A 16,109-nucleotide genomic window follows, 5' to 3' on the forward strand; every position below is an offset into this window, starting at 1 on the left:
GATGCTAGGTCTCATGGCCTCAGCATCGTCAGTGCTCCAGCTGGGTCTGCTACGCATGCGCCCGCTGCAGTTTTGGCTGAAAGCGCGAGTCCCACGCGAAGCGTGGGCACCCGGTTTGCTTCGCCTCAGGGTCAATCAGAAATGCGTTACAGCTCTGAAACCCTGGAAAGCGAACGACTGGTACCAATCAGGTGTAAGCCTGGGGACTTCCTCGAGGGTGAAAGTGGTGTCCACGGACGCGTCCACCTCGGGATGGGGAGCGCTGCTCGAGGGCAGACCGTTCTTCGGCCAGTGGTCAGAACGGGAGAAGCTCCTGCACATAAACTGCCTCGAAATGCTGGCAGTAGACAACGCGCTGACGCGTTTTTGTCCCCAAATAAAAGGTCACCACGTCTTGGTCCGTTCGGACAACATGTCTGTGGTGTCCTACATAAATCGCCAGGGCGGCATCAGATCCGAGAAACTGTACAGGCTGGCAGAACGCCTCCTAGTATGGGCTCAGTGCAACCTGCGCTCGCTCAGAGCAGCGCACGTGCCAGGGATCATGAATATAGGACCAGACAGACTGTCCAGGAACAATGTTCCGGCAGGCGAATGGTCCCTACACCCACAGACAGTCCAACTGCTGTGGAAGAAATTCGGCAGAGCGAAAGTGGACCTGTTTGCGTCTCAAGAAAACGCTCACTGTCAAGAATTTTTCTCCAAGAGCAGGAGCGCGCTGTCCCATGTGTGGCCCCGCCGCCCGCTCTATGCTTTTCCCCCCGTCTCTCTCCTGCCTCAGGTGATAGAACGGATCAGGGAAGAAGGATGCTCAGTACTGCTGGTAGCACCGTTCTGGAAAAACCAACCTTGGTTCCCAGCCGTGATGCAGTTAGCAAGTACTGCCCCGTGGCCAGTACCAGTGAGGAGAGATCTCCTCTCACAGGCCCGCGGCTCGATCTGGCATCCTCACCCGGAACTATGGTCCCTTCATGTCTGGGCCATCAACGGGTACATGTTGGACTCCCTAAAGGAGTATTAAACACGATCACGCAGGCTAGAGCTCCGTCTACAAGACGACTCTATTCTTCGAAATGGTCAGTGTTTTCGGGCTGGTGCACAGCCCGTGGTGTGTCACCCACAAACTGTGATGTGACGGAGGTGCTTTCCTTCCTACAAGAGCTGTTGGATGGGGGCAGGGCCCCCTCCACGCTCAAAGTTTATGTGGCGGCTATAGCAGCGTTCTCAGAAACAACGCTTGGTCAGTCAATAGGAAGGAACGATTTAGTCATCCGCTTCCTTAGAGGAGCTAAGAGACTGAATCCTCCCAGACCTCCCTCAGTCCCCGTATGGGACCTTTCTACGGTTCTGGAAGCCATGAAAGGTGCGCCATTTGAGCCTTTGCAGTCAATCGATTTAAAACACCTGTCTTTCAAAACAGTGTTTTTGCTGGCTCTCGCTTCAGTGAAGCGCATAGGGGATCTGCACGCGCTCTCTGTGAGCGCGGCGTGCATGGAGTTTGGGCCCAATGACTCAAAAGTTATACTCAAACCTAAGCACGGTTATGTTCCAAAATCCCTCAACACACCGTTTAGGGCGCAGATTATCTCTCTGTCAGCCCTACCGGTCCCTGATGAGGAAAGAGACGCGAGCCTCCTTTGCCCAGTCAGGGCATTACGAGCTTATGTGTCTCGCTCGTCTGTTTTCAGACAGACGGAACAGCTCTTTGTTTCGTTTAGCGGACGTTCTAAGGGACTAGCCGCGTCGAAACAGAGCCTATCCAGATGGATAGTTGATGCTATAGCGCTGGCATACGCCTCCAAGGGCATGCAGTGCCCTTTGGGTGTCAGAGCGCATTCCACGAGAGGCATGGCCTCTTCGTGGGCCTGGTCAAGTGGGATTGCCTTGCAAGATATTTGTATGGCGGCAGGCTGGGCCTCCCCGTCTACATTTATAAGGTTTTATAACCTAGAGGTTCCCGCCCTGCAGGCCAGGCTGCTGTCGGTCTAAACTACCAGTATTATCTGACCTGATGCGTTCAGCTCAGAATGCTGCGTTTGCTGAGCACAGCTCGATGTTCGACAGTTTAAAGCTGGGCAAACTGTGTAAGACCCACATTCTTTCCCATCAGTTCAGGCCGTACCCCGCCCTGTCTGTATGATGAAATTCGCGTCCCTTCGACGCTACTTTATGTGGAAAAGTGAGGCTGCACCCCTCCTTCTTCCCGGACTCTCTGTGAGTTCACTGAGTGATTGTGCACTATATGTACCCCGGGCTTTCGCCCTTGGGTCTTTGGTGTCAGATCTCAGCATGCACGGCGTTTTACATTGGGTCCCCTAGCGTAAGATATCTTACGCAGTACGAGAGACCTCTCGTAAGAGAACGTACTCGGTTACTAACGTAACCTCGGTTCTCTCTAGAAGAGGGAACGAGTACTGCGTATCTTGCCGTGCATGCACACGCTCTGGTTGCTTCGATGATGAAAAACCAGATAATAGCTGCCTGCGAGCGATATTTATAGGCCTAGACCACGCCCATTTCGGCGGGACGTGACGCAGCGGGCGCGAAGTGCCCTGATTGGGTCTGGCGTCACGCCAGGCCTCGCTCGATAGGCTGCTGCAGTTGCCGCAGAGCAGCCAATAGGCGCGCGAGCTGTCTCGCCTATGTCTGCATTGCTGCTGCAACGCGTTTTGCATTATTACAAAATTAAGGATAATTTTTGGCTTCAATATCTCGCGGAAAAGGATTTTCCCCTAGCGTAAGATATCTTACGCAGTACTCGTTCCCTCTTCTAGAGAGAACCGAGGTTACGTTAGTAACCGAGTACGATTTAGTTCTCAAACAACTGACAGCCGTGGCCTAAATATGACTTTCATTTGCAGTAATAAATCCTAAAATTTAGTAATAGTACCTTACTTTTCATACCATCAGTTGCGCACAGATTCAAGCTCAGGGGATCTCCCATTATTGGCTCATTTTGAGTCAGACTTGAAAATTCAGCACTAGAGATAGTAACAGTAATAATAAAACAGCTGCAGTTTGGGTCTCAACTAATATGTGGCGTAAATTGGATTTTGTGGTCATATGCACACAAAAATAAGCAACCAAAAAATATTTTTGACTGCATTTTCTTTTTAGCAGGTAGGTAAAAATCCCGTTTGTTTTCTCTATAGAGAAGTAGATATAGTGATATTGTATAAAGCTGGCCAACCATGAGCTCTGAGGTTGTTAAGTGATGATATATGCTTTTGTAGAGGCTGTAAGTCACTGTGATTTCAGCGTAAATTGTGTTTGTCTTTATACAAAATCATTTATTTTTATAAAAATCATATTCTTCTTTGCAGGTGGTAAAAAAACGTGTCTATAGAGAAATAGATTTTTAGGATTAACCTCAGAGCTCATGGTTGGCTTGCCTTGAAAGCTTTATACATTAAGCGATGATACATGCTTCTGTAGAGGATAAGTCAGTAAGATTTCAGCTGTGGATGATCCACCAATAAGAGAAGTTGTTACCATGGAAATGCCATTTGGCATTCTTCTCATATTGAGGAGAATATATGTTTGTGTTTGTCCGTATACACTACAGTTTAAAAATGTGGGGGTCAAAAGTGAAAGAAGTCTCTTAAGCTCATCAAGTCTGCATTTATTTGATCAAAAAATAGTTAAAAACAGTAATAATGTGATTATCATTACTGTCATTACATCATTACTCCAGTCTTCAGTGTCACACGATCCTTCAGAAATCATTCTAATATGCTGATTTTCTGCTAAGGAAACATTACTTATTATAAACAATGTTGAAACTGTTGTGCTGCGTAATATTTTTGTGGGAAGTCTGATTTTTAGGATTCTTTGATGAGTAGAAAGTTCAAAAGAACAGTGTTTGTTTGAAATGGAAATCTTTTGTACATTTAATGATTCATTTCTGAATAAAAAATCCTTATACTGACCAGCGCTAGTGTACATGTTCTTTTCTATAATAAGAAAGCCGTGTTTATTCACTGAGATATTTGTTTAAAATTCTGGATTTTTTTTTTTCACTATCTGAGATGAGCCTGGATCCGTGGACTTCAGTTTCAGAAGTGCTGGTTTTGTTGACAGATAAATTGCAGCTTAAAGCTTTTGACGCTTTCCGTTAACTGCGTTTATTTGCAAGTCATATCATGACACACAGCATATTTGTTTGCAATGCATTGAGGGGAGTATAATACAATATTTGCTGCTCCGTTTACCATCCCCAGCGATTCTGATCAGTTTTCTAGAAGCTTACCACATTTTTAACCAGACTTTTGAGAAGGCAAAATCTCTGTCCTTCCATAGGCTTACATGTTTGCTGACACTAGTTCACAAAGTGGATTAGCTGGTCTGTCATAACAACCAGGCTGTATGACCTCAACAGACAAAGAATCCTCCAATACCTTACATGAGTGGAGCATGTCACAAAGCCCGGATAAAAAGCTCTGCCAGACCAAGATTCACAGCTGTATGCTGTTTTACCAACAAATATTGCCTTTCTCAGTATGACTTGGTGTCTTGCCACGCTCTACAGCATTAGCGCCTCACAATCTGCTGTTTAGAAGGTCAACAGAAGTGGTAAATCAACTGTAGTAAAGAACAAACGAGTAAATGGATGTGAATAAACATTATTGCATTGGTGATAGAATATTATGCTTGTATCCAGCCACGCCAGCTTGTCAAAAGCGCTTTGAATCAGTAGTTTGTGGGAATTAGATTTATCTTACTTCGCTGGCTTTTCATGTAGAAGCTGAGTGCATCTTTTTCCAGAAGTCAGCTCCACTCTTGTTTTCAATTAATAACCCTCTCACGTGTTGAACCAAGTGGAAAACAACGTAGACATCATCTTTCAAAACAATGGGTGTCTAGGCCCGACTCGCCATCAGCACAAAGGAGCTCAAAGTCTCACACAAACACACACAAACACACACACACGCTCACGCTCTAGCTGAATAAGGTAGAAATAGTGACGCCCCACGTGCGGTGATTGATGGCCGGCTTTGTTCGGCTGTGTTTATTCCCCCCACTGTAATTGGTTTTTGATCATTATTACAAACGAGAAATTAGAGCAGGGCATTAGTGGGCCTATACAAACAGAAAGAGGAAAGGATAAATCAGCTCTTATCCACCGTGATGGTCAGAAAGTCACTATTGACTGGAGACTTTCTGGAGCTGAACAGTAGAAGGGACGCTCTAAGGCGCTGGCCTCTGAGAGCCTTAAATACTGATGCCATCATTCAGACAGAGTCAGACACCTGGGCTATGCCCGAAATCTTTCAAAGGCTTCACAGGCAGCATTTCTGGACCTCCTAAGAAATATAAAGCTTGTAAGTTAAAATTGTATTTGCTTCAAAAGAAAGAAAGAAATCTGTATTAAAATTTTTTTTTTTTTTTTTTTTGGCATACAGTTAAGAATGTCAAGATAAAAGTGTCCAGATAAAATAAAAATCGGTATATCTAATTTATTTTATTTTTTTACCTTATTGGAATCGAAGTTAGGAATCGTTAAGAATCGGAACCGATATGCAGAATCGTTATCGTTAAAATTCAAACAAAACCCAATCCTAATGACAATGTAAAATTAGTTCAGGCAGTAAAATGTCCATAGTATTTATGAATGAATAAATTCATGATATTTAAACGTTTACCTTGAAAAATATATATTGAGAATATTATACTTTTTCCCCCAGACCGGTTGCTTTCTGCGTTTCCATCACAGTCTAAAGTACCGTGAAGATATCAAATTAGTCCGGTGACGTGGGACTGCATGCAAATTTCCAGTTCCTGCTGGATTTTGGCCTCCGCATATAAGCTTAATAAAGCCTGAACCTCGTTGTTGGTCTATCTGTCTTATTTTTTAAACTCCATTGTTGATTCGAATAGCAAACAACTCTTACTGCACGCACTGCAACAGACTTTTAAAAATGGTGGTTGGAAATAAATGTGGAGTCAACTAATCAAAATGCTGCGTGAACTCAACCAATCTGCATGTTCAACACCTAAGTCCCACCACTTTGAAAAAGTACTACCTCGTGAGCAGGGACTTTCTGAGGGGGAAATTTTTACCTTGAACTTCATTTAGACCCTAGAGTACCACCCCAAAGACCCAAGTTCCTGGGGAGACATTTTTCAGCCATTAAACTGAAACTTTTCTTGAAAACAGTATGAAAGTATTTCAAAGCCATATGAAACTACCATGAATACAAAGAATATTTTTTTTTTAAACTTGGTACATATTGTTTTTTGTTTTTTTTTACTTTTCTTTATTTCGAATGCATAAACTTTTGTGTTGTTTTGTCTGACTCATATCAGGATGTTGTGCCAAAATTGCATTGAAATGTGCCTACCTCCGTACTGCTTGTTAAGGTGGCGTGTATCAGTTTTTGGTCACAGCTAATGGTGATTTGCATCCTCTGATTTTAATAGGAGGAGGTTGAAGCGTCTTCGAGGCAGGGTCCATTTCTCAGTCCACTCACCGAGCAAATACTGGCCCTCCGAAGAATTATGTGCTCCCATTAATACGATCACAGCTGCGTATAAATATGTCAGAGGGGCACAATGAAACATACACAATGCCATTCCCAGGTGTCCGAACTAACAAAGTGCCTCCAAAGAAATCAATCTCATAAATGTATCTGTTATTATGGAATTGTTGAGCACCTCAGCACACTGCCCAAAGATCTGCTGCAGAACGGTGTGGCTGAGAATATAGAGTGTGTTTTGTGTGTGTGTGTGTGTGCTAGATATACCTCTTTCAGGATGTTTGTCCCCATCTCATACTGCTGGTGTGCAGAGGCCTGCTGGTTTAGGCTTGTTTATGGTCGATTTCATCAGCCGGTCCCCCACTTGTCTACACACACTGAGCCGGGTTTAGGGTGAGTTTCTTTATTGGAGAGCTGTAGGGACAGTCACACTTCTCTTTTCATCCTTCTCAAGATGGACAGAGCTCTTGCTGTGCTACATTTCTATCTTATTCTTTCTCTTTCTCAGGCTCTTTCTCTCCATCTGAGTGGCGTATTTTTTGCGCCATTGTCAGGATGTTGTTGGCATGACTCCGGCCTTGTAATCGGCCTGTCTTCCTCTTTACTCTCCTCTCTTATCACCTGTCAAAGCTCAGGCAAGCAGGAAACAAAGTGATAAACACTGACCTACGTGAAGAGCTCAGCCTTCCAGATTTGAATTGCTAATTTTGCAATTGCACTTCAGTTATTTGCAACCAAGGCATTTAGTGGGCCTTCTAGACAAGAACTCTGTACCAAAACTTAGTGTGCTGCCTAGTGTGGTGCCTTCTAAGGTAGCAACTAACTGACAAGGAACCTCGTAATCGACTGATTTGGAACACTTTATGTAGGCAGCAAGTCAACGCAGCTCACAAGGTGACTATACATGAGCGGTGACTTAACCAGGTATGACGGGTGATGAAAGCACCCTATGCAGATACACCCAGGTACACCCAATACTGTACGTTGGATGAGTTTACAGTATTGTTCGAAACATAAGACCTATGGAAGCTTATGGGTAGCAAATTTCAATTTGAAATGTAATATGCAAAATGACAATGCAATATGAATTTAAATTTTCCAATACATTTGTGCAACGTTTGGTGCAAAATGAAAATGAAAATTCAATTATAAAATGTACATTTGCCATTTCATACACTAGTTTTAATATGTAAATTGAATACATATTTTAACGCTTTATAAGTTGCAAAATTAAAATTAAAATGTATTACAGAAATGATTAGATATGTTTGACATGTTCAAGCAAAAACTGTAGCAAAATTGTAATTTAAATGTAATTTTTTCTTAATTGCATTTACACTCACATTTAAGACACTTGCGATTGCATTTCCATTAAGTGTCCCGCAATGAATGTAGCAAAATTCAATGTGCAATTTGAAAATGTATTCTGAGCCGATCACGTGCCCACCCCGCCCTGTCAATCACTGCGTGAAGTTGGCCCCGCCCCCAACCCAATGCAAAACGTCGGCAAAATAGGCTCAATCGTTTTTACTTCGTTTGTGCTGTAATTTTTGTTTGTGTGTGCTGCCTCTGTTTTTTAGATAGTAAAAGAATATTTATAGGTCATTCTGTCACCCAGCCCGCCACATGCTCCAAATAAAATAGTCTCGTTCGGTTTGTGCCGGTTTTGTTTGTGCTGCTTCAGTTTTTGAAATATTAGAACGAATTATAGACGATGACGTCACCAGCCCCCCGACCTGCTCCACATTCACCCAAAATAGTCTCGTTTGTTTGTGCGATCGTTTGTGCCGGTTAAAGTTTCGTGAGCTGCTTCGTTGTTTAAAATATTAGACACTGAATTATAGACGATGATGTCACCAGCCCTCGACCTGCTCCACATTCGCCCAAAAAAGGCTAGGTCGATGAATTTGACCCGTCAGATTCCGTGACCATGTACGTATTAATAATACCTTATCAATATGCTTTATAAAATGGAAAGGGACTCGCATGTCTGCCTCATATTTTATGATTATACAGCTGCATAAACAGAGATGGTCACACATCACATTCGTCACTTTATTGAACATTACAGTCAGTTTTAAATAAATAAAGAGCGGTCACACTTTTCGGTAGCTATTAATACCGAATACCAATGGAGCTTTGTCATATTATGTGATCTCAGAGTAATAGGCCTATGCATTTGTAAGGAAAAACTATAGGATCTCCAACATTACTGGGTTTTACAGTTAATAGTAGGCTAATAAGAATAAAGATAAGCATGTATCAGACAATGATAATATTTTATACAAGACGAAACCATCAACACAGTCCAGCATCAGACAACAGCAGCGCAGCAGAATGTTGACATGGGTGTCGACGCTTGATAAGGCAGAACATTCTCCCAGACGGTCCAACATCGTACTGGTTCTATCACCTGCAGGCGCGTAATAATCTTCGGAAATACTACCATTTCTCTGTTCACGCTCCACTTCATCTGCTAGTGAATTTAATACTCGTATCAGCTCTGCCGCCGCAGTGTTTCCTTCCAACACCTCAAAATACGCACCATAGCCTATGTTTACCTGTTGCCGAGCCACGCCTTCACGCACGCAGTGATTGACAGGGCGGGGTGGGCACGTGATCAGCTCAGAATACATTTTCAAATTGCACATTGAATTTTGCTACATTCATTGCGGGACACTTAATGGAAATGCAATCGCAAATGTCTTAAATGTGAGTGTAAATGCAATTAAGAAAAATTACATTTAAATTAAAATTTTTCTACAGTTTTTGCTTGAACATGTTAAACATATCTAATAATTTCTGTGATACATTTTAATTTTAATTTTGCAACTTACAAAGCGTTAAAATATGTATTCAATTTACATATTAAAACTAGTGTATGAAATGGCAAATGTAAATTATATAATTTAATTTTCATTTTCATTTTGCACCAAACTTTGCACAAATGTGTGGGAAAATGTAAATTTAAATACAGAAATGCATTGCCATTTTACATATTGCATTGTGATTTTGCATATTACATTACAAATTGAATATTGCTACCCATAAGCTTCCATAAAGACCCCCCCCCCCCCCCCCCACATATAATTTTTTTTTATATATTCTATAATTTAATTTAATTGTTATTTTATGCTTATGCTAAATTGCATAATGTATTTATGTGTGTGTGTATATTTATACAGTATGTGTGTATTAGGGCTGTCCCCGACTATGGATTTTCATAGTCGAATCAGAATCGTCATGTCTTGCCTATAGTCGACTGATAGTCGAATCATGTGTAAGGGGGTGGGGCTGGGGGCGGGGCTTTAACGTTTCAAAGCCGCGATGTACAGAAAATCACACAAAGATATAGAAGAAAATGTATAAAAACATTTTTTATCAATAAAACTAAGAAATAACATAAATAACTCCAGAAAGGCCACACTGCAGATTTGCATTTCACATGCAAATCAAATTAAATCGGCTAAATTACCTGTGCGAGCAGGCCAGCCTACAGCACAACATCGATGCACCGAAAAAATAAACAATTAATTTACTAAATTAAATTAGAACAGAATATACCTTTCTAATAAATAAAAATACAAAACGAAATAAATCAGAATCAAGTCACAGGATGAGGAGCAAATGTGTGCAAAATGCCTAAAGTGCAGGGGAACATATTCAAACAAGCCACAAATAGTTAGATTAGATAACCCTGACAGATTAATAAATAAAATAAAAATAAAGAAATTATTAAAATAACGATAGTAGCCAGAATTTTCAACTTTGTCTTTTTAACTGCAGAAACAACAATAAATGTTAAACTGGAGAGGCAGTCTTTTTAGCTAAAAATGTTCACAGCATCCAAAAATAAAATTAGAACCGGCTGAAAAGTTTTGAAATCACTTGTACCTGATCGAGAGAACAAATCCTGAAAGTCTTTCACTCTGTCTGTCCGTTTGAGTCTTTTCAAATTGTGCGCGCGGATAAAATACATTCTAACGTGAAACCCAGTCTATGCGTGAAACATGTTAACGGTGGCCGGCAGAAGTGCGATCATGGTTTTCCTGATGCTAAATCCAGCCTTGGAGAATATCCTTTCTGATGGTGTACATCCACACTTTAGATTTTCTTATCCCAGACATTGTTAAAGATTTAAATCCTTGCCGCGAAGACGCTCCTCTGTCGGTCACGGATTGAAAGTGAAACTTAAATCTGTCACGGGGTGTTTGGATTTATTCACGCACGTTAAAAAATATTTATTAAAAGCTTCTTTCTTTGCACATTTTTATATAGGCCTACAGCATTATCATAATAGGCTGAATATTAACGTATTGACATAAAAGCTAGTTCTATGTGAAATCAGACATTGAGCGCCCTCATATAGCCAAAGTGGCATGATCCTCGTTTAACACCTCTGCGAAGATTCGACCGTGAGATCGGTAGTCGAATCAGGCTCCTCCTATCGAAGCATCGAATCTTCGACTATTCGGGGTCACCCCTAGTGTGTATACATACAAGTTTGTATTATTCATGTTTATACTTAAATTTTTTATATAAAAACGAACTAACTGTATAGTTATACTAACTATTTACTGTTATAAACTCTGTATATATATGTGTGTGTGTGTATATATATTAATTATTTATTTATTATAAATCGAAATGTGTGCATTATGTACTAGATAGATGTTAAAACACTGCAGAAAGTGCATGCAAATAACCTTGGCACAGTTCATTTTTAGAGAATGGCTTTAGTCAGTGGTTTTAAGTGGGTTTTGTTTTGTTTTTTTAATAATGTTTTGTTGACATGACTCTATTAAAAGGATCATTAAAAGGCAATAATCCTCATCTACCTCAAACATTTATCAAAGGCCGTCTCAGCGCCCGCACACAATGCATCAAAAAGTGCTTGCTCCTGTGCCCTTTGCATGGTGCTAATTGGAGAGGAACTTAAACGACTGTGCCATACCTGCCATGCAAAAGTCACCCAGCGATGAGAGCCCTATCTACGAAATGAGGGATGACTGCTCTCCCTCGACTCTCTTATCTGCTGTCTCTCTGACTCACAGCCTTAATGTTCCTCATACCAGCGTTATAATCTCAGACCACTGCCCTCGGAAATAAGATGGCCAGATTAAGTGGCGGCGGCGGGTGTGTGTGTGTGTGTGTGTGTGTGTGTGTGTGTGTGTGTGTGTGTGTGTGTTTGTGTGTTTACGAGGCGTAGACATTACTGTGTGGGCTGGAAAATGTCAAGGCCCCTTATTTTGTCAAGCTAATGAGCACAGTAGCCAGTTAATGGTGCAAGCGTGGAGCCTGTTGTAAACTGCAGTGCTGTGCGAAAAATACACTCTTAGTTAAGAGGCCTTGGAGCAGTGAACATTCCAGCTTCACAGCACCATAGAATCACTGGAACGCAATGAAAGACAACTAAAAGAAATTTGCCTAAATCCATTTTAAAATGAGTACTGAAAGAGTGACATTGTTATACTGAAAACAGCATACCTCTATAAACAAATGTACATATAGAAAAGCTACAGTGTTGTTGGACCAGATTGTTTTCAGAGTTCATTTCGGTGTTATTCGCTGGTTTGATGATAATCTCAAAATGTTTTGAACTCATGTTCAGCACAGGGAAATGTGCTGAATAAATCAACAAAACGTAACATTTACATTTATTCATTTAGACTGTTATTCAAAGTGACACTGTACAAATGTGACCCTGGACCACAAAACCAGTCACATGGGTCAAGTTTTTGAACTTAAGATTTATACATCACATGAAAGCTGAATAAATATGCTTTCCTTTCCATTGATGTATGGTTTGTTAAGATATGACACTATTTGGCCGAGATACTACTATTTGAAAATCTGGAATCTGTGGATGCAAAAAATTTAGAAAATCGCCTTTAAAGTTGTCCATTTATGTTCATGATTGTGCTCCATTCACTCACAAAAATAAATGTTTGATATATTTACGGTAGGAAATGTACAAAGTATCTTCATGGAACATGATCTTTACTTAATATCCTAGTGATGTTTGGCATAAAAGAAAAATCTATAATTTTGACCCATACAATGTATTGTTGGCTATTGCCACAAATTTACCCGTGTGACATGTGACTGGTTTTGTGATCCAGGGTCACAAATGTGAAATGCTACAACACAACATATAAACTCGGTTTCAAAACCTAGTGAACTGGTTTGTTGCCTACTGCCTACATGCTTAGCTCCCTGTTAAGGTTTCATAAAACCATCATATGACTTAAATCAAAATTGCCTTCAATAGAGTTAATCACTTACGGAGGGACATGGTGGTGGAAAAAAAAAATGAGATGGGAGGAATACGTTCGCTTGCAAAACCTTTGTGTTCCCTCGGCAAAACTTTTGCGTTCACCTGAGAAACTTTGCGTCCACTCGCAAAACTTTTGTGTTCTTCGTGAGCGAATGCATAGTTTCTCAGAGGAACGCAAAACATTTTGGGAGTGAACGCAAAGAATTGGTTAGTACAGTAGGTGATTTTTCATACTGAAATCATGTTAACACGCACATTGTTTACATTTTGTAACTATACTATTGAAACGTGTATTTTAACAATTACAGATTGGCCTCATTCACTTCCATTGTAAGTGTTTTGCTGCAAGCAAGATGTTTTTAAAGAAAAGAAGTCTCAAATTAATTTTTGTGATCAACATGTCACAAGTGTTGCCAATTAACTTGTACTTGTATTTGTCATTTAATTACTGCCTTGGTATGCAGTGCACTTGATTTTGGAACAGAACAAATGCTACAGACAGAAAAGGCCATTATTATCAGAAAGCATATTGAGGTACTGAATATATTACTGGACCAGCAATTCTGAAACCCTCATTTCTAACAGCTCTTTTCTCTTCATCATGTGGGTGTGGTGTTGATGCCATTTTTTGCACACCCCACGGAGGTGCACGATCGCCACCCCCTCAAATAATGGAGATTTTGCCAGCAGTTGTAACGCTCCGTGTGTGTGTTTTCATTGTGTGTGTGTGATGCATGCTGGGGCAGTGTAATGTATTCTGAGAGAGTTCAATTGGCCATGAAATCCTCTGTGGGGAGAAGCATACAGAATGTGTGGTCGAGCATGCTGGGGATGAGTTGAAGACGGTGTGGCGGCTCAGGGCATATGTTCCTCCAGCGTGGCCAAAATAAGCAAACACACGTGCACCCACCAGTCCTCCGGCCCCCTGCAACCACAATATGTGCTTAACAACCCGCAAAAGCAAGAGGAGGAGAAAATTACAGTAACTTGAGCACTAAGAACATGTGAGTGGAGTGTTACTGAAAGAGTAGGGGAGTGGGGAGTACCAGCTTTAAAAAATGGCCATGGCAAACGTTTTTTTATCATTTTCACAAAAATGTATGGCCCCCAGAATATTTTTTTTTTATGAATACCTGAACATGCAATATATCAAAAGAAAGAACAGACCCTCTACTTTTAAACAACAAAACCTGTTTTATTCTAGCTTTATGCATTCCTTTTTATCAACACTTGAATATGGGTAAGTTTCATAAAAAAGCTAATTTTGAGCAAAAAGCTGAGAAAATCACATTGTTGTCAAAGACTACTGTTTGGATCATATTCAGAATGATGATCAAAACATAGATGGAGTAGATTTAGTCCATCAACTCCCGTAATGCTTGCACAGTCCTATAGCTCGTCCTGGGTCGACATTTCATTCAGTAACATTAGGCAGTTTTGATTTATATGCTGTTTAATGTTGGTGATTGTGTTATTTTACCATATGCATATGATATCGATTGTTTCTGTATCGTCTTCACTTGTGTTTTTATCAGGAGATTCAGTGTCATAGCGCCCCCTTCCATATTTACATTTTTACATTTACATTTATTCATTTAGCTGACGCTTTTATCCAAAGCGACTTACAATTGCTATATATGTCAGAGGTCGCACGCCTCTGGAGCAACTAGGGGTTAAGTGTCTTGCTCAGGGACACATTGGTGTCTCACAGTGGATTCGAACCCGGGTCTCTCACACCAAAGGCATGTGTCTTATCCATTGCGCCCCCTTCCATATAACAGTGAAAACAGGGAAAGCTGAAAAATTGTCAATGTCGAGGAAGGGTTTTCTCACAAATGACGGAAATTTCCAATGGTGGGGAAAGAGTTATGCGTCTCAAAATCGTTAAATGTGTTATATTCTTTCATAGAGACATCATTCATGGTCAACTTAGGTGGTCGTGATTCTATTTCTGTAGCTCTTTTTTTATTTTTTTATTGGTTCAAACTGATTATTTTACAACCCACCATGTGTTAAAACACTCCTTGACCTTCCTTTTTATTATTTTTGATAAACTATACACAGATTTACTGAGAGCGAGAACAGAAATGCACTGTAGATTCTGCACTTCAGATTTTCTATCGATGTGTTGGAGAAATGAGTTTACTGTGTAGTGCAGTGTCAAGGCTGTGATGTGCGCAGCTAAGGACCAACATTTTCCACGTTTTAAAGCAATACGTGGTGGAGGTCAACTAGATTTAGTTGATACGGTTACGGAGTGAATCTTTCAACACTCCCCAGAAAACCACATGAGGAATCAACGTTCTGTACTTATATAAATGCACTGGAATTTACTCTAAATTTTGTTAGCTAGTGAGTTGATGGCTGTCAGTAGATGAATAAAATACCATTCATACCTCCACTAATGTGTTCCTCTTAATATATTGTCCAATGCTAATGTAATCTGACTGAAATTACAGCCACTTACATCTAGTATCTGCTCATCAATTTTTTTTTTTTTTTACCCTACGCCATGGGAAGCATCTACAGTACGTAGCTTAAGTAATGTTTTGCTTTTCTGTGAATATGCCATTCAAGCACAAGAAATGTCTTATTTCTAAAAACCCAAGGCTACATCCTCCAGGTTCACAATGACAACTGTGTGCTGTAGTAGATGAATGTACTGAGCCAAACAACAAGGATGGCTGAAGAGTCTATTTTGACACTCTGAAACTGAAGCTTTTATTTCATGAAATGCATTTTAAAGGAGTGTCCGAGAAAATGCAGGGAAAGCCTTGAACTGTTAACAAAATGGGGCATGTTGCACTATTTGCTCCTTATCTAAAATATGAAGGAAAGGGTATAATAAAGATTTATAATAAAGAGCTCATGCAATTATATAAATGATATATGTGTAACATTTGAGACAGGCAAAGAAGCAGGCTGGGAAACGGATTCACGTGCAGGTTAGATTTATTAAAGTGTGAACACAAAGTAACTGACGAAAACACAGAACGGGATGAAACATACTAAACCAGGGAATGTCTATTCAACTACTGACAGATAATATGTACACAGGCAAACAAGCTTAACGAGATAACAAGGGGCGTGGCTAATAAGAAACACCTAAGGAGACTAATCAACATTAAAGTAACAAGGAACTGCAAAACATGGAGTAAGACAGGAAATAACATAAAAGTCCAGGAACACACAAGACGGGAACACAGGTTGGAATCACAATAATATGGACTTATTGCAGGTGATTAAGAAGAACTAATAAACACAAATTAAGAAGCAAATAAACACTTATATATTGGCTGATTGTCTCTAAAATACCTATTATTTATTTGTTAGTCTTTATTTATGTGACTTAATCT

The 16,109-nt window shown here is 40.5% G+C and overlaps 1 protein-coding gene across 2 annotated transcripts in view; it reads left to right on the plus strand.

The window, feature by feature from the left end:
• nrxn2a (neurexin 2a) overlaps window positions 1–16,109 on the plus strand; it is a 390,641-nt gene that overhangs the window by 221,717 nt on the left and 152,815 nt on the right. The gene's annotated exons all lie outside the window — the stretch shown is intronic.

The sequence above is a fragment of the Leuciscus leuciscus genome, assembly GCF_965113295.1.
Source record: "Leuciscus leuciscus genome assembly, chromosome: 16".
NCBI classification, from domain to species: domain Eukaryota; kingdom Metazoa; phylum Chordata; class Actinopteri; order Cypriniformes; family Leuciscidae; genus Leuciscus; species Leuciscus leuciscus.